Source organism: Hemitrygon akajei, chromosome 6, assembly GCF_048418815.1.
Source record: "Hemitrygon akajei chromosome 6, sHemAka1.3, whole genome shotgun sequence".
Lineage (NCBI taxonomy): Eukaryota > Metazoa > Chordata > Chondrichthyes > Myliobatiformes > Dasyatidae > Hemitrygon > Hemitrygon akajei.
Window position 1 is genome coordinate 61,434,016 of NC_133129.1, and position 26,401 is coordinate 61,460,416.

General features: G+C 38.8%; 1 protein-coding gene across 9 annotated transcripts in view; it reads right to left on the bottom strand.

The window, feature by feature from the left end:
* The window catches only part of LOC140729085 (nuclear factor 1 B-type-like), a 289,370-nt gene that overhangs the window by 136,785 nt on the left and 126,184 nt on the right, over positions 1-26,401 (bottom strand). The window lies entirely within an intron of this gene.

Genomic DNA, 26,401 nt, shown 5'->3' on the forward strand with positions numbered 1-26,401 from the left:
TTATTTACTTCTGAATTTTGTAATCACAGCTCCCTGAACAAATCAGTTGATTGCCTGCTGCACATCACTTCTTCAATGCATCTTCATGTGTGCAGTACAGTGTCTCATGTTCTTTATAATCATCTCTAAGTGTGGTAGTATCTTGTACACAATGAACCATTATTTCTAATCATGCATTTTCTTTCTCTCTGATTAGTCTCAAGGTATGGAATTTCTTGTCTGTGGCCCTCTATCTCTAAAACACCCCTTTAGAATACCGTCTACTCCTTGACCAACACTTTGTTCATTTTTCCTGGTCATCGGCTCAGCACATGCTTCTGATTTTGCCTTTACTTGCCACCCAAAGCAATTTTCCTGTCTTAAATACAGCAAAATTCTCCCTTTGGAAACTACAGTGTCTATAACAAGTATTCATCCATTTCCCCACCCCCTGGAAGTTTTTTTTGTTTTAATTATTTTACAATTTCAAATCACAATAGATTTAATTTGTTTTCTTTTTGCACTGATCAACAGAAAGACTCTTTCATGTCCAAGTGAAAACAAATCTCTACAAAGTGATCTAAATTAATTACAAATATGTAACACCAAATAATTGATTGCCTAAGTATTCACCCCCTTCAAGTCATTATTTTATAAAAGCCAAATTAAATCCATTGTGATTCAATGTTGTAAAACAATAAAACATTTGGCAGCAATTACAACCTTAAATCTGTGTGGGTAGTTCTCTAACAGCATTGCACATCTGCACACCACAATTTTTACCCATTTTTTTCTTTACAAAACTGCTCAAGCTCCGTCAGATTGCATACGGATCATGAGTGAATGGCCCTTTTCAAGTCCAGCCACAAATTCTCAATTGGATTGATGTCTGGACTCTGACTTGGCCACTCCAGGACATTAACTTTGTTGTTTTAAAGCCATTCCTGAGGAGCTCTGGCTTCATGCTTGGGGTCATTGTCTTGCTAGAAAACAAATCTTCTCAAAAGTCGCAGTTCTCTTGCAGGTTTTCCTTCAGGATTTCCCTGTGTTTTACTGCATCCATTTTACCCTCTACCTTCACAAGCTTTCCAGGGCCTGCTGCCACAAAGCATCCCCACAGCATGATGCAGTCACCATCGTGCTTCACAGTAGGGATGGTGTGTTTTCGATGATGTATAATGCTTGGCTTACACCAAACATATCGTTTAATCTGATGGCCAAAAATTTCAATCAGAGCATAGAACTTTCTTCCAGCTGATGTTACAGGCTCCCACATGCCTTCTGGCAAACTCTAGCTGAGATTTCATTTCAGTTTTTTCCACAATGGCTTTCTCTTTGCCACTGTTCCATAAAGTTGTGACTAGTGAAGCACCCTGGCAACAATTGTGGTATGCGCAATCTCTCCCATCTCAGCCAATGATGTTTGTAACACCTCCAGAGTTGTCATAGGTCTCTTGGTAGCTTCCCTTCTTGCCCAGTCACTCAGTTTTTGAGGACGGCCTGCTCTGGGTAGATGTACAACTGTGTTGTATTCTTTCCATTTCCTGATGATTGACTTAACTGTACTCCAAGGGATGTTCTGTGACTTTGAAATTGTGCTTTTCAATTAACTTTTCATGGTGTTGCATGGAGTATTTTGCCTTCATGCTGTAGTTTTTGCCAGGATACTGACCCAACAGCAGTTTGGTCTTCCATATTTTTTACTACAATCAATTGAAACACCTTGACTACACGCGCGTGATCTCCATTTAACTAATTATGTGACTTCTAAAAGCAATTGGCTGCACAGGTTATGATTTGGAGTGCCATACTTAAGCAATCAATAATTTTGTGTTTTATATTTTTAATTAATTTAGGTCACTTTGTAGAGATCTGTTTTCACTTTGACATGAAAGAGTCTTCTTATGTTGATCAGTGTCAAAAAACCCAAATTAAATCTACTGTGATTCAATGTTGTAAAACAATAAAACATGAAAGCTTCGGGGGGGGGGGGGGGGAGGTGAATACATTTAATAGGCACTGTGTGTATGCATATAAGTATAGATAGGGTGGAGTTTTTTCTGGGAGCCGTTGATAATATATTTTGCACTAAACGATTGTTGACAGTATATTTCTCCCTAAACAATTATTGTTGTACAATCTCCCAATGAAAAAAGAGGAAATGATCAATTTATGCATCATCGTTAAATTAGTGGCAAAACACCTTACAGTACCAGTGACCCAGGTTCAATTCCCACCACTGCCTGTAAGGGTTTGTAGGTTCTGTCTTTAACCGTGTGGGTCTCCTCTGGGTGTTCCAGTTTCATCCCACAGTCCAAAGATGTACTGGTTAATTGGTAATGACCAATGATTAGGCTTGGATTAAATCGGGGAACTACTGGGCGACATGGCTCAAAGGACTGGAAAGGCCTATTCCACACGGTCTCTCAATTAATAAATTAATTCATTATTCAGGGGCTCCCCAAGTTACCAATGACTTGATTATTATTATTAATCAGGTATAGATTGTCCCAATAGTAATATCTACAACTGGTATCATTCCAAAGTCACCATACAATAGCATTAAACAATTAGGGATACAAATTGGAATGTAAATCTGCAGAAAGCCACAATACTAACACCACTGGAGTAGTCTGAAAGTTCCTTGCAGTTGAGAAATGAGTGTGTTTGGCTGTGCCTCTACCACAGGTTTTATCTGCTTGAGCTGAGAAATAAATAAAAATATAATAATTATAATATGTTTCCTGGCTTTCATTAATGAATGAATACAGCATACTGTAAATTCCATTTGTTTAATTATGGATATAATTAGTGCTAGTGCTAGTGAAATAACTCAGTGAAATGAAAGAATTCATGTAGAGCGATATGTTATTGGTAGCTATAGAAAATGCACTTCAAGACTAATGGAGAAATCAGATTGTCCCCGGGAACAGAATCCTTGCAAAACTCGGGTACCGCCTGTACTGCTAAAGTAACTTTCTAGATCCGTGTTCTTTCCAAATCAATCGCTTAAGAGAGGCTCTGTATTATGAGCTAAATATATCTGTGAAAAAAATATTTTCAATGGGCTTATCTGGAAACTGAGAGCAATTAACAGAGCACAATATGCACGTTCTATGTAATGTAAATTCCCAAAGAGGTGCACGATCCTGCCCAGTATCAAAAACTTTGCTGAGAGTTTCACAGATGTTGGAAATGATCCTGCCTTGCCAAGTCCTGCAGTCCTGCTTTACGTAAAATCCAGGCCTTTTTGTGCCTCATTAAGAGCAATGAACTGTTTAAAAGCAAACTTGGCTGCTGTTCCACACTGTACGCTGGCTGTCGACATTTCAAGAAAAAGGCTTGGCAGCCATTTTATGTCTGACCTATGCTGAGCACACGTACAGAGTGCCTGCCAAAAGATCTGAGTGTGCCAAAACTTTCTTGGCACAAACAACAAATTTTATAAAGATAAATTTGCCAGAAATATTGTAATTACAAAACACCAAAGCCAGGATGTTGGAACATTACAGCTGTGTCAATATAAATATCTAATTTAGTAGACTTCCTGCACCTAGCGTAGAGTAAGCCAAGTCTGAATATCTGTAGTGAAGTTAAAGGCTTCTGTTTCGTTTTCCAGTTTTGCTATTAATGAGCAACAACCTGAGCTGAAGAAATCTATCATCTTGAATGGGTCAACATGCATAATAGACACATCCTTATATACAAATCATAAGCAAGTTTCATTCTAATAAAGTGATGAATCAATGCATTGATGCGTTTCTTTGTTTTTAGTACAAGAATCACAAGAGTGAAAGTCGCAGGAAAATACATGTGTAAAAATACAGAGTACGAGTAACGAGTAAACACTATCAGTTAAGATGCAGGATTAACTTACAGAACCATTACAGTATTGAGAAACCCTTGCTGATATGCCACCAAAATGACATTTAATTTACCTGCTACATAAAGGATATTGTATATTGTGATCACCTGCACAACAAATATGAAACCTAATTAAAAAGTATGCTTCCACCTAACTTTAACCCTGAAGCCATGGATTACTCTATGTGAAATAGTGAACCAACAGACAACTATATCATTCTAGGAAGTCTGAAATAAATCAAGAAATTATAGACATCTCTTCATCTATAAGGGACTAACTGGTATGTCATGCAGGAATGTATTAATTTACTGATTGTCTTTTAATAAATTAATTGACTTAATTTGAATGTGTGAGTGGCTAGGGATAGTTATCGACAGGAGAAACAGGCATAGTAAAGTACTTTGAGAGAAAATCGTCATGCAAATTTGACAGTTGTATTCTTGACATACAAGCTATTCAGCAGGAATTAGAGATCTAGTCACATAAGTGATTGCAGTGAACCATAAGCACAAGATTGCTATCAATATTGTTTGTATGTTTCTTCTTCTTATTTGCATGGTGCCCTTGCAACTTTTCATGATATTCAGTCCATCTTTCTTTGTTGCTTTATTTAAAGGATGACTCTAGGATTTTTTATCTTTTAATCAGAAATCATTTTTTGCAGGTTTATCCTCACTCTCTGACTCTGGATTACTTTACTTCCAGCTCTCTGGAACTCATCCACAAAGTCATATTGATTTCTCCCACCCTATGTGATATTCTGAAGACATTGATCTTATTTACACTGTTGAGGTGACTCCTTACTGCTATCCACCCTCTGCCTACCTGTTCTCAAACATTCCAGGGCTCACCAATATTCCTCTCTGGAAGTCTGCAAAGTTTACACAAGCATAAAAGGCATATTGTTTTTCCCTCTGATTGTTTTTCAATCATCTTTTTCACAACCTGAGAAGAGCACAGTCAGTTTACAGGAATTCATCTGGAAACATTCTTCCTTTTATTCAGCATCGGTAAGCATTTTAAGGCAATTTTGTTTACTGGTGGAGATTTCATAAATCATCATGGCCAGGAAGTTTGCTTTGGAAAATAGTACAGAAATTGAATGGGCTTGGTGATAAGTCATAACTTAACTGATTTTGATACAGGCAGAACACCAACTTAGTGCTCTCTGCTCACTATAGTAACATCAGGTGAAGACTACTGCTGCTACTGGCTAGCTGGACGGCCAACAGAAACTTAGTGGGTATGAAGAACGTCGTAGTATCTATCTAGTACCAAATACATTTCAAGCTACTTTGTACCTCTTCAAAGGAATGTGGCCCAGAAATTTGAGCAGGGGCTGATATTTATTTTATAACAGAAGCAGATCTGAGAATATCACAACATTGGAGAAAGCAGCCTCCAACTTTTCTGGACTTACAGTGGTGAACTGGGGCAGAGGAGAGGGAAAGAAGAATTTAAGCGAAGTACAGAGAGGCAGAGTACAGGTAGTTCAATCACTCTGCAGGAGTAGTCGAGGTCAATAAGTATAACTTCTTACTATTAGGATGACTGTAAACTATCACTGTACCATATACTCAGTATTAATCAACTAATCATCTCTGTCAGTAAAGATTTATACCTCACATTCATACACATTGCCTTACTCTTGCACCTTTAACACAACTGCAGGGTGCACACCGCTAGCTATCAGCCAATAACAATAGAATTACCCAAAAAGATTGCACAATATGTACAGGCATAGTTCCCCTCGGTTGCAAGTCAGGATGGTACACAGTCAGAGGCAGCAATAACCAAATGCAGCATGCCTGCTAGTGAAAAGGATTGTGGTGGTCATTACTGGGCAAGTCACTGCCGAGCCACCAATGAAAGTGATAGCATGCTGATGCACCATCAATAACTCACTCTGAGACGTAAAGGCGAGATATCGGCTTTTATTGACTGGAAGAAGGAACAAGCAGTGAGTGACCACCATACTACATCCTGGAGACAGAGAGGCCGGGCTCAGACCTCCATCACCTTTATACAGGGGTCTGTGGGAGGAGCCACAGGAGCAGTCAGCAGGGGGCGTGTCCAGTCAGGTATATGTAGTTCACCACACATGCTCAACACAAATCCTCCCTCACACATTCAGCAAATCTTGCAACCTTACTCTCTTCTGACTTACCAGCCACAAATGATACGAGCACGTGACTGTGGACTGAAGGGTCTGTTCCCATGCTGTATATGACTCAGCAGGCCAGCGCTCTGCTCTAACAGCTTTGATGTGACATGCAGTTTGATATGTTTGAAACCTGTGCACTTGTATCGAGATCGCTACAGATCAGAGTTGTCAGTCATGACTTCAACGGATAACTTGCTGATTCATCATGTGTTTGCCACGAAGGGTCAAATATAAAAGACACAATGTACTAGTGCAGCAGTAGCAGCGCGATCCACTGGTCACAGTTGCATTGGTGACCTGCAAACTCTTTCAGTTCCAATATAGGGCAAAGTGGACAGGGAGCCATTGCACAGAGCTGCTCAAGTATACTTAGGACAGTGCAGAGTACCGCAAAATGTAAGGATCATCACTGCCGACAGGATACCAGTCACTGACCACATTGTTCATTGCCTGTGATCACCCAGCAGCTGACATGACATGGAGAAAGTGGAATCCATGTCAGTTTTGGCTTGAAAAGTTTATCAAATAACAGTGATAAATTAAACTGGCGTTCAGTTGAAAAGCCCTTTGGCACCAGGAAATACTTTTAGAGGCTATCCAGGTCTGGAAAATGGCATCTACATCTTGAGCCCATATCTATGGTGTGACTTTCATTGGATGTAACACTGGAAAGGCCATTAGTAGGCAAGCAGAGAGCAGAATCCCAGAATTGCTACTGCACAAAAGTAAGGGCCAAGAGCACTGCACACAGTGCAAGTACGTCTGATGACACAAAGGTTGGGGGTGTTGTGGATAGTGTGGAAGGCTGTCAGAGGCTACAGCAGGAGATCAACAGGATGCAAAACCAGGCCAAGAAGTGGCAGATGGATTTCAACCCAGATAATTGTGAGGTGGTTCATTTGTAGAATATAGTATTAATGGTAAGACTCTTGGCACTGTGGAGGATCAGAGGGATCTTGGGCTCTGAATTCATAGGACACTCAAAGCTGCTGCGCAGGTTGACTCTGTGGTTAAGAAGGCTTATGGTGCATTGACCTTCATCAACCGCGGGATTGAGTTTAAGAGCCGAGAAGTAATGTTACAGCTATATAGGACCCTGATCAGGCCCCACTTGGAGAATTGTGTTCTGTTCTAGTCACCTAACTACAGGAAGGATGTGGAAACTATAGAAAGGGAGCAGAGGAGATTTACAAGGATGTTTCCTGGATTGGGGAGCATGTCTTGTGAGAATAGGTTGAGTGAACTCGGCTTTCTCTCCTTGGAGTGGCGGTGGATGAGAGGTGACTTAATAGAGGTATATAAGATGATAAGAGGCATTGATCTTGTGAAGAGTTAGAGACTTTTTCCAAGGGCTGAAATGACTAACATGAGAGGACACAGTTTTAAGGTGCTTGGAAGTAGATACAGAGGAGATGTCAGGGGTAACTTTTTAATGCAGGAAGTGGTGAGTGCGTGGAATGAGCTGCTGGTAACGGTGATGGAGGCTGATATGATAGGGTCTGTTAAGATGCTCCTGGATAGGTACATAGAAAAATAGAGGGCTATGGGTAACATTAGGTAATTTCTAAGTAAGTACATGTTCAGCACAGCATTGTGGGCCGAATGGTCTCTTTTGTGCTGCAGGTTTTCTACGTTTCTATGTTTCTAAATTGCAAAGTGTGTAATGCTATGGGTACTTCAGAGCAACATTGTTTTAAGTCGTTTTAAAAAATCTATTGATACTCATATACAGCAATATCAGTGATTCCCAGACTGCAGACTCAGTTCACGAATTCAGTTCTCCTTCACAAAAACGGAAGCATGGAAGCCAAGCCAATTTAGAGGTATGATTGAAATGTAATTGCTTTAGACCTCCACTACTGTCTACTCTGCTAGCAAATGCATGGTCTCTGGAAAATAAAACTGAAGACCTCAAAGCACGATTGCAGGAGCAGAGGGACAACAGCGACTACTGCATACTCTGCTTTACAGAGACATGGCTCATACTGCCATTTTGGACATAACAGCATAGTCCGATGGCTTCACGATTCTCTACAAAGTCAGGACAGCTCAAGTCTTTTAAAGGTACTGGAGGTGGAATATGCTTTCTGATTAACCTTCTTGGTGCACAGATCATACCATGGAGAGCATTCTAACTGGTTGTATCACCCAGAACATATCCTCTTCTCATTGCTACCATCTAAGAGGAGATACCAGAGCATGAAGACACACACTTGACATTTCAGCAACAGCTTCTTTCCCTCCATCATCAGATCTCTGAATAACATTGAACTCATGAACACGAGCTCACTATTTACTTTTTGCTCTCTTTTTGCATTACTTACTTAATTTATTTTTATATAGTTCTTATTGTGATTTATTGTTTTTTATATTATTATGTATTGCACTTTACTGCTGCCAGAAAACAACAAATTTCATGACATGTGCCAGTGATATTAAACCTGATCCTGATTCTGTGCAGTGCTAATTTGATGCCAGCACGATTTCTGGTGCTCATTGTCTAGCTGTGTTAACAATATACAGTTACCACCTACCAGTTCAGTTTATAACTTTCTTCCATTAACTATATGTTAATTGCTGATTGATTTATTTCAGCTGTTACATGGACTACAGGCTTGTGTCTTCTGTAGATGTTTCAAGTTTCAAAAGTCTGCAGGGAATAGAGTGCCAAGTGGTGAAGTAGTGACAAATGCAATCCTTCACAGCACCAGAATCAATAATCGGGGTTCAATTCCCACCACAGTCTGTAAGGAGTTTGACATTCTCTCCATTATCGCGTGGGTTTCCTCAGGGTGATCTGGTTTTCTCCCACATTGCAAAGATGTATACAAGTGAGAGTGCATTGTGGGCATGCTACATTTGTGCCAGAGGTGTAGTGACACTCGTGGACTATCCCCAGCACAATCTTCAGACTGTGTTGGTTGTTGATGCAAATGATGCATTTCACTACATGTTTCAATGCTTTCATGTACATTAAAAAAGCTGAAGGGTCTACTGTCTATACCAGTAGAGAGATTTGGATGCAGTCAGTGGTAAACTGTAGCGTGCGGATGTCTGCAATCCCAGATCATTCTCTTTGTACCTTCCCATCAAAGAAGATAGTAAAAATTTCACCAACTTCCTAAACACATCAGACCAACATAAATTACAGGATGGTGCAACTATCTTCAGCTCCTGCCTGAAAAAAAACAGATGCATTGCTATGGCTCATTGCTGTAACAAACTTGCAGTCACTAATGATACAATGCTTGCAGTTGAGCTACAGGTGGTAAGTTTCAATGAGGACATTTCTGCTGAAGATCATATGACTTAATCTTTTTCCCACAATACAACTCAGGGAAAGGTTTGCACCTCCAGCACCTTGAATGGATATGGACTCTTTTTTCCTTTTTCAGGAGAATGTCTTTTATTGAGTGATCACTATTTTGCTGGTCACACTGAACTAGAAATATATGCAAACTAATGCATCTGTGTCTAGGAACACCTGAGTGTGCAGTAAATCCTTCAGCACTTGGCATGCCGTTACTTCAGACTTTTGAAACTTGAAGCGACTACAGAAAACACAAACCTCTAGTCCAAGCACCAGCCAAAATACATCTACCAACAATTAACATATAATTCAAGAAGAAGTTTTAAACTTGACTGGTAGGTGGTCACTTGCACATTCAACTTTGTATTGATAAGACAGCTAAGACACTGAACATCAAAAAGGTAGTGATGGCATCACATTAGCACTGCACACCATAACGTCCAATGAAATTCAGAGCACAGATATGGTCTTAAGCAGTGGATGCCATTTTCTACACCTGTATTGCCTGCCATTGGGAAGGAGGTACAGGAGCCTTAGGTCCCACACCACCAGGCTCAGGAACAGTTATAACCATTCGGCCATCAGGATCCAGAACCAGTGTGGATAATTTCACTCACCTCAACTCTGAACTGAATCCACAACCTATAGACACACTTTCAAGGACTCTACAACTCACGTTCTCTGTATTATTTATTTACTTTTTTATGTACTTGCACAGTTTGTCTTCATTTGCACATAGGTCGTTTGTCATTCTTTGTGCACAGTTTTTTCATTGATTCTATTATATTTCTTTGTTGCACTGTGAATGCCTCCAAGAAAATTAACCTCAAGATAGTATATGGTGATGTATATGAACTTTGATAATAAATTTACTTTGAAACTTTGTAAATGTGTACTTTTTGGTCTAAACATGCACGTCAACTAAACCCCAATTTAGATCAAAGATATTCTAGTTGTCCTTCAAACCCCAAGTATTGTTTCTGTTTTCAGAAATGAAATCCACAATCTATGTTAAGACAAAAATATTCAAAGTTGTAAATTTAAACTTAAATAATCACATTAATATTTGTGGTCCATATGTTTGTTCAGATTTGTATGAATATTCAGTCAAGTGTAAGATTGAAATGTACTAAAAGCAGTCTTTTATTGAAACTGTCCAGTCTTAATATTTCCAATTTTGCATATAAATACAATACCTGGTTTAAGTTGCTCAATTATTTGAAAAAGACAGAAAATAAATAAATAACAGACAAAATTCTTGCTAAAAGACTTGTTAATCATCTAATTTATCACGGCTTTAATCTCGAAGTAACTGAACGGATGTTGCAATTACTGCACATTTCATTACATTCTTGTGAAGAAAAATTCCTTATTTTACTAATCCATGGTGTTAATTTCCCTTGGCACTTTCTGGGGGCAAAGAAGCAAAAAGCAACCTGTGTTTTCTATATTGCTCAGATTTGACACAGATTGCAACATACATCCGCTTCTGTTAATTACAACACTGATCGGTCTTAGGGGTAACATTCCCCAATGTATATTAGAACAGCCAGTTAAAAAAAAGTTCAGTCAAATATGCTATGCAATCTAACTGCGGTGAGTTCACTCTATAAACTAACAGATGGCTGCAGAGCCTGCAAAAGGATGCACGTGTAAGTTTACTTATTTTGGCACCGTGTTCATGAAAACTGGCTCAAAACCAACATGTCAAATGTCTGACCACTCATTGTTCTAAAGAGCACATCCTTCAGGCAAATATTTGCCTACTTCAGCAACTATACTGCACCATCCCCTGTGCACCTCCATACGAGCTGCATTAGAAGCGTCTGTGGCAAAACATTGTTTACAGTGTTCTCTTAGCTTGCAGATTTATGCCTAGGCTCCCGTGATTTTGAGTTACAGAATCATATAGCACAGAAAGAGGGCCTTCAACCCATCCAGTTTGTGTTGAACATCAGCCACTCACTCACCTTAATCCCTTTCTATATTTTCCCCACATTCACATCTAGATTCCACCACTTAGCTATACATGAGGGACAATTTACAGGAGCTAATAAATCCCCATCAGCAGACCAAAGTAAATTTTATTATCAGAGCATATTAATTTCCAATTAAATTTTATTATCAGAGCATATACAACCCTAAGGTTCATTTTATTGTGGGCATACCCAGCAGATTTATAGAACAGGAACTATAAGAGGATCAGTGAAAGATCGGACAGAGTGCAGAGGACAACAAACATAAATAAACAGCAATAAATAATGAGACGGTGAGATGATGAGATAAAGAGTCCTTAAAGTGAGACCATTGGCCGTAGGAACATTTCAATGTTGGGCCAAGTGAGTGTACTTATCCCCTTTTATTCAAGAGCCTGATGGTTGAGGGGTAGTAACTGTTCTTGAAGCTGTTGGGGCGAGTCCTGAGGCTCTTGTACCTTCCACCTAATGCCAGCAGCAAGAAGAGAGCATGACCTAGGTGGTGGGGGATCTCTGATGATGGATGCTGCTTTCATATGACAGCAGTTAGGATGTGGAAGAAAATCGGAGCAACCAGAGGAAATTCACATGGTCACAGGAAGAATGTAGAAACTGCATCCAGACAGCATCCAAGGTCAGGACTGAAACTGGGTCTCTGGTGCCATGAAGCACAGGAAACACTAGCTGCACCTAAACTTAAGTTTTTCTGAATCCAAAGTACCTGAAAATATACAGGAGCAATTAAAGTTCAAGTTTATTTTTACAAACCAGATTTTCATTACAGTTCTAAGAAGACATGCCAATATCCAAACCTGGTTAAATATCCTAACCAATAATATCTTAGCAGATATTAATATTCTATGCTGAGTGGCAGCACTGTACAATTCTTTATTGTGTCCAAGAAGCATGGGTTTCCTTTACTTGCTGGAGAGCTGAAAACCAAATGAAACAATAAATACTCCCCAACACACTAGCAAGGACTGTATGGGATAACCAGCTCTGATGTTTCACAATTGTTCAATCATTAAACCCTAGCATGTTCAGGAAACATAGATTTTTGTTCCAATCTTAGAAGAAACTCAAGAACATTAATAAGGTTCTTAATAAAGTGCCCAAGGAAAATGGTAATTCACTGAGTTTACAGGCACTGCTGTTATGAGGTTCAGTATCAAATGCTCACTTAAATTAAATACTGAATGTATAAAGCTACAGTATGTTCATTGTTCCAACCAGTTACCAACCACTTTGATGCTGATGCTATAAAAGTAGTTGGAGATTATGTGCAGAAGAACTTACTTTAAGTGAACTATTCCTTTGCATATGGCCCAGATCCACCTTGGCCGACTTTTGATGTTAAGGTTGTCTGCTCAGAGGTGTCCAACTACTATACTTCTGCAGTCGTGCAAAAGCTGAAGTTTCACCATGACTTTCCCTTGCAACCAAAACCCCCACTCATCCAAGCAGAGACACTGCCAGCCTCACTTCAAAGTCTCAATCTCAACTCTCCCCCATAAATCAATCACAAATTCCTTCAGCTAAACAGACAATTAAGGTCCTGCCATCACCAAACACAACCCGACCCAAAGCTGAAATCCCAATACCCACCCCATCTCATTCCACTGTAACTGCTTCCACCAGTATCCCACCACTTGACCGATTTCCATGTCCCAAGAAATATTTTACACTTGTTCCACAATGGCAGGGCAAACAAGAGGAAATGCTTTTGATTTAATTGCATTGAATATGCAAAACATGTTCTACTGTGTTGGATTCTTTTTGCTGCAAGGGGGACAGAATTTTGCAGTGGTGGATCCAAGTTGGTCTGATAGGCGAACTTTCCCTCAAAAGAAAGTTTCCAGGACTTTATCTTCTCAATCCAACATCAGTATAAAAGTGTTGATCACCTTGTTGCTCCTCTTGATGAAAACATGGTTCAACAATGCATGATTGAACAATATCAGAAACATATTTTTCCTTTTCAACAAATGAGCATAAGCAGATTGAAATACAGCGTAAAGAAAATCTGCAGATGCTGGAAATCCAGACAACACAGACAAAATACTGGAGGAACTCAGCAGGCCAGGCAACATCTCTGGAAAAGAGTAAACAGATGATGTTTCGGGCTATGACCCTTCATCAGAAATACATTGTTCTACAATTTGAATATATCATACCTTGGACTGTACTAGTCACTCCCCAGTTATTCAATAAACAATCAGTGGGAACTATTGTACACAGGTGAGCTTGTTCTTGACCTTCACATCTACACCTTACAACAAAGAGCTGGAGGTCAGATGTCAGCACACCTGGGCTCCTGCTCCAACTCTGGACCAGGATTAAAGCTCAAGCATATCATGCAGATGCAATTTACATGTGGCCTCTCAGTTTATTTTTTTCTTTTTAAGTAATCGCTCTGGATCAAGTCAACTGGTTTCCTTTCCAGCTCTGTGAGTTCTGAGATGAACATTTAATGTCAGCCATGAATGTATGGCTCCATTCATTTAAATGGGATCAGCAAACTGAACTGGAAATCTCAGAGGAACTGAGTGCTTTTTGTTTTCTCAAACTTCACATCATCTCAAGTATTTCAAATTAGTGCCTGTCATTTAAATACATCATTAAATACATTTATTTTGAACCATTTTTTAAATTATTTAAGCTTCCTTTGAATTCAATTCAATGAGTCACAGACACAAAGTATAATGAATCCACTCTGCCTTGCATTTAGCACTATGGACCAGGATTGCATTTCTAACCATTTGCCTTTTGAAGGAACAAGTCAAGGATGTTGTTCATTGTGACATGAAAGCAGGTCCAATGAATGAAAGCAGAAGCCTGAAGTAACATGGAGCTGTATAGCAGCCTTACAGTTCCAGCCAGCAAGGCTCAATCCTGAAAACTGTCTGAGTGGAGTCTGCACATTCTCCCAGTGACCACATGGGTTTTGTCTGCTTTCAGCTTCCTTCCACATACAAAGAATGGAGAGGAAAGAAGTTAACTGCCCCTATTGTGTAGGTGAAAAGTAGAGTCTGAGGTAGATGTTAGGAATTTGGAGAAAATAAAATAAGATTAGCGTAAACACGTGCTTGATGATTGGTGCAGACTCTGTGGGCTAAACTCCTTTCCAGTTAAAAAAAAAAACAGGGCAACAGTTAGGATCTCAGTTGAGAAGCATCTGAGAATTCCAGGGTCATGAATCACAATGACTGGTACCTTAGCAGGGAATCACTTTTCTTATCCATTGATAGGCTCACACAGTGAAGAAGGGAAAGGAAAACAGAAAATGTTGTAAATACTCAACAGGTCAGGCATATATGTGGGAAGGGAAAAAGAGCCAATGTTTCAGGTCGAAGACCTTTTGTCTCTATTGAAACAAAAGTAGCATGTTACGCTGTAGGGAGAGTGATATCTTTGATAGTGGAACACCAGGGTGACTATGATGATATGATGTTAACAATGTTATCATCAATGAGTGACTAGAGAGTGAGAACATAGACAAAGAATGTAGGAGTTGTGAAATGCAAAAGAGGAGGGCTCCTTCACTCTTGGAAAGAAAGAAAGGGAAAAAAACAAACTGAGCCAGATGTAAAACAGAGATGGACTGAGAAGTCAAGTTACCTGAAGTGTAGAATTCAATATAAAGTCCAGAAGGTTGCAAGATACCCAGACAGAAAAGAAGGAAATGAGTTCCATTACAACTACAGACATACCTGTACGTGCTTCAATTGTATAAACACTAATGTTGTCGCACGTGCAACCACATGGTGCAGGAGGGTCAGTAGGATTTGTTTAACGGTAGGACTTGGAATAGAATTCAAGGCTAGATCATACCACAAAATTAATTAAGTGTGTTACATGTTAATTATATTCTTATGCAACATTTGAAATACAAAGAGGTTTTCAACAAATCAGGTGACTTTTTCATGAATAAGATAAATGAAGATCTCCAAGGTGATGAAATCATTCATGAGTTAAAATGTCTCCTCCCTGAAGTGAATATAATTAAGTGTTCTTTAGTTACCTACTGAGATTTCCAGATCTGTTTGAATTAATAAACACCCTAAATCATCTGAGGAATCATTCAGTTCTCTTCATTACTAATAGTTATGAACCACAGTCCTTCAGTCTCTCACTCTTCATTGTTCCCTCTTCCCTAAGTATGGCTTTCATGCAATTAACTTGCTTTTTGAAGCAAAATGAAAAAAAAATCTTAATAAGTATTTTGTTATTCTGGCAGGTGAATACATAAACTGGGAGAGCCATCCAATCCTGACCTGATTGTCTCTCCATTAGCTTTGGGTCTTAGTTGCAAGAGTAGGAGGGGAAAGGGGAAAATAGTATCACCAAAAAGCAGAGAAATGCAAAATTGTTGTTGACCATTGACCAATGAATAACTAATGTTTTGTTCTCCAACCTTTTAACAGAGATGAACTATCTAATATATCAGATCATATTATGAAATAGTTGTACACACAAGAAACATCTTTTCTAAATTTATACAGATTAGGACTTTTATTCATTGGAGCATTATAGACTGTGGGGTGCCCTCATCAAAGGTGTATAAAATCATTAGGGGCATAGGTAGAGTGATTCCCAATAAAGGGAATCAAAAACTAAAGGGCATAGGTTTAAGGGAGGAGGTGAAAGAGGTAAAATGGACCTAGAGGGTAATTTCAGTATGCAGAGGGTGACCACTATGTGGAACAAGTTGCCAGAGAAAGTGGTTGAGGCAGGTACAATAATAATATTAAAAAGACACTTGGGCAAGTACATGGATAGGTGGGACTTAGAGGGAGATGGGCCAAACAAAAGTCTGGTGGGCACCATGGTCTGCATGGGTAAACTGAGACTGGTTTTCATGCTATGCTATTCCATGAGTGGAAGCACTGCCGATGGTAAGCCCAGCTCCCCGAACCGTATTGGATGCTGAGATCCCTGCTGCCTGGTAGATGTTGCATTTTCTATCAGGTCTGATGTCTTGATCTTCAAACATCCTTTTCTTCAGTCAACCAAAGTGTGTGCTGGTGCACTGAGGACAGAACTGGATTTGGGAAATGGTCTACATTTTGTTGGGTCTCATTGTTAATCTTTATTGTTGAGGGCCCATGTTGTACAGCTGAGTGGAACTTTGTCACATGGATGCTGAGTGCAAGGCACCACCTATCAACTGCTCTGATGATCGAGACAATAATTCCTTGGATCTTGATGTCCAAACACTTGCAAAGATGAGAATCATCCACTCACTACTGCTCATCACAGAAGTTCAGTTAAGCTTTGTTATGAAAACAGTCACTGTAGGTTTCCTATCAATTCAGATTCTCTGTTAAGGATATTAAGAAATCACCCCATTGGGCACAAAACTGGCTGTGGAGCTAAACAACAGTTTAGTTCTAATTCTGAAGAGAGACTCCAGTACTAGATGTGCATCTGCTTAGGCTTTCCCAGTGCAGTTTCAACACTTTCATCTAAACAACAGAGAGAAATTTTCATTGAGCATAAAAAGAGGGCTGTCTGGTCAATGTCCTTCCTGTAAATCTTCTTGAAGTTATCTGTACAGTAATAAAATATGTTGCCGATACAACAAACATTAGTAATTATTTATTTGTAATCTTCTCTCAGATGCTCAATTTGTGTTCCGCCAGGATCTGTCACCCTTACCACAGCCTTAGTATAAACATTGGTAGCAGGGTTGAGAACCAGTGGGGAGGTGACAATGCCCTCTTTTCACAATAAAATGAGGTATCAACATGAAGTCAAAGGAAGCTGAAGAGAGGCTGCCTCACGGGCAGAAATTGCACCATACACAACTAGTTCCAATTGTCTGAGGTCAGTCACTCCAAGAGTTCCTCAGAGCTGTGATCCAGTCATAACCACCTTCAGGTCAGAAGTGTGGATGTCCATCATGAATACACAATGTTCAGTTACATTCGGAGTTCCAAGTGTGAGATTGTCGGGTTGTACATGAAATCATCTGTAATTAATCTGCTCCCTAAGGCAATCATACACCACCAGGGCTGCAAGCAAGAAGTGGATATCACCACTGGCCACCAAAATTCATCAAACACTGAGACTGGCAATGTCTTGGCGGTAGCTGTGAGACTGAGTAGGCTCATAGTTCTATTAGTAGCTAGCCTATCTCTCCAATGGAGTCAGAACAGGAAAGGAAAAGTCAAAGGTTGACCACATGATGGTGAGGGCAGATGCAGAAATTGGCAGCAAAATTAATGAATAGCCAAGTTATGCATCAGTACAGGATGCAGCATCCTGATATACAGGAAAACGGAGGTGAGGAAGTAACTCCAGGTAGGACATTTCCCCATATCCCAGAAAATTCAGATATAACCAGAATTCATAACTGTTAGTTGATTTGGAGAAAGTGAATGGAGGTGAAAAAGTTGTTCAATGTGAGAAAAAGTTCAGCCAGACAAATCAGTTGGTTGGTGGTGGGGTATGGGCCAGGCCTCTGTTTAAGAAGCAGCTCCTTATCTCTTCTTCCCAGGTCTAACTTCAATCTTAAACATTAACTTTGTTTCTCTTCCAGCAGACACAGCCCAATCTGCTGAGTAATTCCAGCATTGTCTATTTCTATTTTGAATTTCCAGCATTTGCAGTTTAACATTTTCATTCAACCTTTCCCCTTCCCTTATTCTATCACTTTACACTCACTGTGTCACCTTCCGTTGTGCTAACAGTGGCATATAAACTAAGATCACTACAGTCTTGCTTTCTCAGGCTCTCAGAATTTTGCTATGTCAAGGCAGACAAACGGTAAACATCCTTATGATAAACTAGCCTTGTTTTTAAAGAAAAATGCTACCATTCTGCTTCCTCTCCTCTGCAAATTAGTCACAAATAGATGTTTAACCCATATTTTTAAAAGTAAAATTAAAAACTTCATTTGCTGGAAATTTGAATGATTAAAAGTGGAAAATACTCAAAAGTTCAGGCACCATCCAAGAGCAGATATCACCAGGCTGGAGACCTTTCATTAGTTCTCACTCATCTGTCTTGAATTGCTTGGATTTTATTTACTTTTCTGAAATTTCAGAATAGGTAATAAATGTGAAAGGTGCTCCGGTTTGATAAGTAACCACTCTAAGGTGGAGGATGCATTTAGATACATTTCACAGAAGCTCAGGTCATTATTGCACTGGACGAGAAACGCAATGTAGAAGGATATTCCAAATAAAGCAGCATTCCGGACAGGTCAGCCTGTGTCAGGCAAGACCTAGTATTTTTCAGGAGGTGACAAAAGAGTAGAAATAAAGAACAAATACACAGAAATGCAGTCCACACATGAGAAATGGCAAACTAACATACTTTTTCACTACAGCTGTTGATGAATTTCCAGTTTAAGCTGTCACTGCTGAAGTGCAGTGACTACTTACTGGTGGTTAACAAAACAAGGAATATAACTGACTACTTTATTAATAGCATTTTCACTGTAAAAAAAAATGCTAAACAATCACCACAAACAATGAGGAGGGAAACGAAAGCAAGGCTGAGTCGAAGGTTGAAGCATGCAGGTGCAAGGCAAAATTGAAGCGAGGTCGAGGCAGATTCAAGGCAAAGTCAAGGTGAGTGGAGCAGAACAAAGTTGTAGCGGAGGAGAGACAGCTTCGAGGCCTATGCATCTAAACTGAGAGTAAGGTTTGATATATTTAATTGCCAAACTGATTTGCAAAGGTCAGGTCCGGGCAGAAATGTGGCAGCGGGGTCCAGGGCCAGAGCATATTGGTGCAACAGGGCCTGGGACCTCGAGCAACCTGATATTTGAATAGTTTGAACACCAAGCCAGATGGATTGTAAAAGCAGGGTGTTGTGACCAGGGCAAGGGTTGGGCTGGTTCTTCTCGTGGCTCCGTAACGTTTACTCCATTCTGAGCTGTACTGAGTCTGCTCCGGGATTCATGTCTGAGAATTCACTTTCATTCTAAATGCTATCTGCTTACGTTTATTGTTTGCATGATTTTTGTTTGCACATTGGGTTCTTGACTGTTTTTTTAATGGGTTCTTTTGGGCTTTCTTTGTTTCATGGCTGCCTGTAAGTAGACAAATCTCAAGGTTGTATAATGTATACATACTTTGTTAATAAATGTCCCTTGAACATGTTATAAATATCTGGCATGTTTTGCTGCAGTTCCAATATTTCCATTTCTATTTCAACTGTTACAATTATTTTGCAATAGAATATTACAGGTAATATTTTCTTCTACAGTGAATTATAAAGGGAAATATGGAAAAAGATTACTTATCAATTAGAACTTTCTATCAAATTGTTAGATGCTTTAATAAATACTCCATCAAACAATATAAACTACATATGACCTCAAACTATACATTTTTGATAATAAGTAAAGATATTTGATCTCTTTTGTTCTACTTGTATTCTTCAGTTTGTTGGATTTCTGTTTTCTATACTATTCATTAAATAACATGCTTTGTGCACTGGTGTATTATTACTAGTCTCCATTTAACAAAATCTATGGGGAAAAGGTCTTCATCTCCTGCACTTTCAGTCCATGCCACAAAAAAAAGCTGAAACAATGCACTCAGTTGTTATACACTATTTTCCAGCAATGCACAGTATTGGTATAAAAGATACCTGGCACATATTTATTACGAAAGGAATTTCAACCAGGCTACCAGTGTTTTTCCCAATATAACTCTTCCTGTACCAAACATGATTTTACCCTTTACTGCTGCTTTCTTGAATATAACCATATGTTGAAATTAAGATACTGTATGCACGGAAACAATTAGATTGTTATGAAATTATGCTATACTGAATAGAAATGGATTGTGGTCAGAATATCCCAAACATTAACCTCACCATTATGCATGTACTCTACATAAACTGTGAAGCCATTTTAGATCTTGGAAATCAAAAAGAAGCCATTTTGAAATCAACAAAATACTAAACAGAAAGGAGTTTACAAATCCACTTCAGTTGATTTTGCAATTTTGCAACCAAAGTAATTCACTGCATCTTCTAGACAGCTTGAACAACTCTCCTCCACTACCAATGACACACATTCTTCGTTACCAAAAACTACCTCTAAATATTTTGTTGTTTCTGACCTGAAAATTAAATTGTGACTATGAAGCTACATCAGCAATATTTCTCCTTGAAGCAGATTATTCTGGATTCTAATCCTACAGCAAGTTTCTCAAAATGATTCCAGGCACAACATTTGCATTATAGCCCTGAATATTGTAAATAGCCAAAAGATAATAGTGGCATGTAAAACTATAAAATAGAGAGAACTCACTGTAGTTAACACAAACAAATCAATCCACTGATGATATCTCATTTCAAGATACGTAGATCTGAGAGATAAAGAAAAATCATTACCCAGGATACTTGTGTTGCAGCCATTGGCTGCTAAAAATCTGGATATACCCAATAAACTTTATCTACTTGTATATGATGAGTATGCATAATTCAATACTTGAAAAATGCTGATGTGTTACTTAATCCAATAAGTTTTTATTTTGCTTTGCAAAAGAATACGTAATTGCATTGCTCTAATTACTCTAATACATAATTGCATTGAATAAAAAACAAAGTGTATTCCCAGATCTAAAGGTTAAAAATTCTACATTGTTCAATTTCAAAGTTCAAAGTAAATTTATTATCAAGGTACATACTGTATATGTTACCATACACTACTTTGAAATTCATTTTCTTGTAGACATTCACAGTAAATATAAAAAAGAAGCACATTAGAATCAATGAAAAACTGCACACATAGATGGACAAACAACCAATGTGCAAAAGACAACAAACTGTGCAAATACAAAAGAGAAAAATAAACAAAATAATAATAATAAATAAATATTGAGAACATGAGTTGTAGAGTCCTTGAAAATTATTCCAAAGGTTGTGGAAATGTTAAACTACCTGAAAAATCAGCCGTCTTAAATGCAACTTTAATATTGTACGATTTCATTTTACACAGGTTACATTAAAATTTGATTTAGCAAATAATTTTAATCCAAAATACAGCCCTGAACTTACAATAGAATGACTAATGTAAGTGCCTTCGAGTGACAATGCATAATAAGTAAACAAGCTGGAATGATTATTGAACGTATCCTAAATTCTTGTGTTTGGAGTGAAAGTGCATAGGATGTACGTCAACCAGCTTCTACCCTTGTACTACAGTTAAATGTGATGAGAAGTTACAAAATGCAGTTCCTCAAAAAAATTCTTGGATAACTTTGGGCTACCTTTCTACATCTATTTGACATGCATGATTTGCATGTGATACATCACAAAATTTGTATCTTTTTTATCAGTTGGTTATCAAACTATCAGAAGTGAGATAAGACTAATTTTTCACATATTGAGCTACTATTTAAAACATTCCACATAGAATGACAGCAAAAATAGAATTGAACTGCAATTTATGTATGAAACTGGCTAAGTACTTGAATAAAAACATTGCACGCTTACATAGGGTAAAAAGAAAGCAGTCCCTTAAAAAGCCCAAAACAAAATGAAGAACTTTTGTTTAAGCTGTACTACTGTCTGAATTATTAACTGCATGTTACAGCATATTTTATTCAAAAGTGTTGAATTTTTATTATTGTTTATAATAGACCACTTGAAGCTGTATACAAATATAATTTCGGACTACTTATATCATGTAGGACTTTGGAGAAACAATAAATTAATTTTATTGAATATAATGCATTTAATTGCATAAAGTGCTGAAGTTTTGCAATAGTTCAATAAAGCTAAAAATGTTTTGTTGATGATTTGCATTTGTACTCAGTATCTGAAGCTTCTCGCTTAAATGTCCAACAATAATCAGCCAGCATTGATAGATTCCAGTTGTCCTGATACCATTTCTCCATGACTGCAATGATCTGGTGAAACGTTTCACCATGCTCATCACTGATAGTGCCAATATTTGCAGGGAAGAAGTCTAGATGGGAATGCAGATAAGAAATCTTTAGTGACATGTTGCACTTCATGGTTTTGTATGCTTGAAGCATGTTGTCAACCAGCTGAATACAGTTTGGTGCTTTGTAGATGCAAAGAAAATTTTCAACAACATCAATGAATGGGTTCCATGTGATTTTCACTGGTCCTACTACAAGTTCTTCAAATTGCCTGTAATTTATGACCTGTCTGATTTGCGTGCGATCAGAAAATGCCTTCCTTAAACTTGGCATCAGTTATTCTGGGGAACTTCCGTCACAAATATCAAAATCCTTCATGGAAATTTTTGTGCCTGGTGACAGCAGATTCCATCCTTGCAGGCTTGAACCCAGTAGTTCTGCTTTAGACTTTGACAAACCCAAGTAACTGACCAGGTCATTTAACTCACATTAAGTTATCAGAAGAGCCTCATTCAACATCAGTCATGCATCATGGCATCTTCATCTGGATCCTCAGCCCAAGTTCCATAAGACGCAGTATATTTGTCCAAATGGGTGCATTTTTGTTAGTGGTGGGGGGAGGGGGGGTCATTGCCCTGCAGCTGCTTGTGTGTGGGAGGGGAGCTTTGGGGTTCTAACATTTAACTGTTGTTCATTCTTTGGGGCTCTCCTCTGTTTTCATGGATGTTTCTGAAGAAAAAGAATTCCAGGATATATATTGTATACATTTCTCTGACATTAAATGTACCTATTGAAGCCTAGTGAAAAGTATTCAGGAAGTAAAATCTTTGTTGTCCATTGTTACTGACATTTGAGAGTAGGCGCTTATGAACATGTTTAGCATAAAATACCCTGTGATGTTTAAACAATCCTAGCAATTAATAGAGGTACAGATAATTCTGGATATGTTCTGCAGATCAGGCAGCATCTGTGGAGACAGTTCTAATGAATTGTCAAAGTCAGTATTGCACTGCAATCAACTGCTACTCAACAATGTGCTCTGGAACCAATCATTGTCTGCTAGGCAATTACCGGTCTCTACTCAGTCACTATCTGGTAACAATCAGTGTCCAACAACCAGTTAATATCCCGTAATCAGTCACTCCTGTGTAGCCGATTCACTTCTCCCAAACTCCTCAGTTACAAAGAGTTAGCAAGACCACTAAAAACACTTAAAATCACACCAGCCACTCTAACAAGCAGCCAATATTAGCGCTGCAAGGACAGATTTATCCATATCTAAGGACATTTGGGACATGTCTAACATACATCATCACTAATCCCACGGTAGAGGTCTCTGGCTTTGACCTTACTGTCAACGGACAGCCCTCAACGGAACTCACACATTACATCCAAGATGTGGCCACCTGTTCCCTCTTTAGAGGATGATAGGCATCCCAACCCATACAATATATTTTCACGCTCTGAATATGCACACAGAACGTGAAGACATGTTGCACAATCTGGGTTGTCTAGCATATTCTAATAGATGCTAGATAACCCAAAATATGCAACTCATCATCAGGTATATGGAATGAGCTGCTAGAGGAAGTGGTTGAGGCAGGTACAATAATAAACAGTAAATTTGGACAGGTTTGGATTGGTTTATTATTGTCACGTGTACGAAGGTATAGTGAAATACGTGCCTTACCACAGTGCACTGAGGTAGTACAAGGTAAAGCATCAACAGAATACAGAATAAAGTATTACAGTTAAAGAGAAAGTGCAGTGCAGATAGAAAAATAAGATACAAGGTCACAGCAAGGTAGACTGTGAGGTTAAGGGTCCATCTTATGATACTAGGGAACCATTCTATAGTCTTAAAACACCCAGATTGAAGCTGAATTTGAGCATGATGATAAGTGCTGTCAAGCTTTTGTATCTTCTACTCAATGGTGGGGGAAGGTGCGTGGGAGGTTCTGGGGAAGAAGGTTTTGCTGCCTGCTTTACCAAGCCAGCAAGAAATATAGACAAAGTAAATCAAGGGGTCTGGTTCTACGTCCACAGCTCTCTGCAGTTTTCTGCAGTTATGGGGAGATCAGTTGCCACACCAAAGCATGATGTATTCAGATAGGATGCTTTCTGTTGTGGATCAATAGAAATTGTTGAGGTCAAACAGGACATGCCAAATTTCTTTAGCCTCCTAAGGAAGTAGATGCGTTGGTAAGCCATGGAGGTGGCAGTTGCTTCAGCGGTAGGTGAGTTGCAATGTTTGAAGTTGTCTGGGAGGCTGGAGTTAATGCATGGCATCACCAGCCTCTTGAAACACTTCATGATAGCAGATGTCACAGCCACTGGACAGTAATCATTAAGGTATGATATCTTGCTTTTCTTAGGTACTGGAAGGAGAGTGATCTTCTTAAAGCAGATGGGAACTTCAGATTGAAACAGAAAGAGGTTTGTAAATACCCTGGCAGCTGATATGTACAGGGTCTAAGGTTATGATCAAGGACACCAACTGGGCCAGATGCTTTCTATGGGTTCACACTTTGGAAGACTCACCTTTGCAACAGTTGGAGGAAGCCAGGGTGGATGGTGCCATTTCTGATCAAAATGTGCACAGAGCATGGTTTATGGTTTGTGAACACCTAGACTGTCCTCTTTGGTACTCTGTCCTCAATATACTTGCTGATAAAGTTCATGATGGTGGTGACATACACGTAATAGGAAAGTTTTTAAGGGATAAAGGGCAAATGGACATCTTGGGTCAACAGCTAGGCTGAAGGGCCTGTTCTTGTGCTGCATTACTCAATCATTTCAATCTGTCCATAAGGACTTATCGCAGAAGACAAATTGCATCTATTTGGCATCCCAGGAGAGTTTTTCCTGGGTCTGTAGACTGGACATCCACATGTGGAGTTCCGCTTCATATGGAGGGAGGAAAACTATTCCCTGCTTTGAACCTAGTCAATGCTCTTCCGCAACCACTATTCTCCATCACTACAGTAACCAGCAACTGATTTTTTATTGATAGCCAATTAATCACTTAATCTTCACTTAAAGGATAATGGTGTGAACCCAGGAAAGTATATTAGCATCATGTGAACAATTCTCTTGTGTATGAGAAACTCTACAGGAGCTTCCTCCCCACCAATGAACCACCTTCTCATAGCTCCCATTGCAGCCAGTAATGTTTCAGCCAGTCATAATGCATAGAGACCCCAATTGGATTGTCAATGTCGCTAAATTAATCGACAACAAACATGGCACCAGAGCTTGACCGAGAGGCTAATAGGTTCCAAGCCAACAGACATCTTCAGCAATGTTACAGGTGGATTACCTGCATGGAACAGTCTTTTCGTTTGTGTCCCAATTGCACATCACTGGATCTAGCAACATCAAACTGATGCTTCCTGCTATGAAATAAAAATCAAAAAGCTTGCAGAAGAAGAACATGAAACAGGTAGCCCCAGAAGCTTAAAAAGAATGATGGAGTTTACAGACTGGTGAAACTCCTTTAAAGAACAGGAATTACTCAACTCCAATAATTTTACTTCTCATGATTTAATTTAGTGGACTCTTCTAATAATTTTTAAGATGTTATAGCTGGTCAGGTAACTCAGAGCAGAATATTCACATACGCAGAATGAAGTTGTGGCCTGGACTAAGGATCAGAGTTTTAAAAAGTTACATAAAGGTAGTTAATTATGGGAGAACAGGTTTAAGTATTTGCATCATGGTTCTTTAATAAACAAATGATCACAACAAAGGCAATTTCTATCTGATGAAAGATCTGTTTTACTACTTTTCATTGGTCTCCACGTCTGTTAACTTTTCATAACTTCCATCAAAGTTGAATCAGGTTGAATCATGTTTGCAGTAAAATGGCATACTGGAGGAGATTCAAGTCAGCAGTTTGAAGCAGTGCCAAATCACAGTAGGAGAGAAGAGACTTCTGCATCATACATTAGCCTGTCAGCAGTACACGACAGTTTGAAACAGCAATGTCATAACATGTACCCAACATTTTGAATCCTCCTCACACCTTTACATTTCATATTCAGCCCCAGAAGTAATTTATCTGCTGTTTAAATGAAATTCAATGAATTCTGATAGAAGGCCTATCTGCTTGTTATTAGTCAAATTTCATTCAATGTCTAGTAGAAACATTAAAATTGCAAACCTTCAATTAATGCCATCCTGGTGTAAAATTTATAAAGATACAAAAACCAAGGCTTCTCTAAGCAATGAATTCATCCACCTTTCATTGCTTGAAGA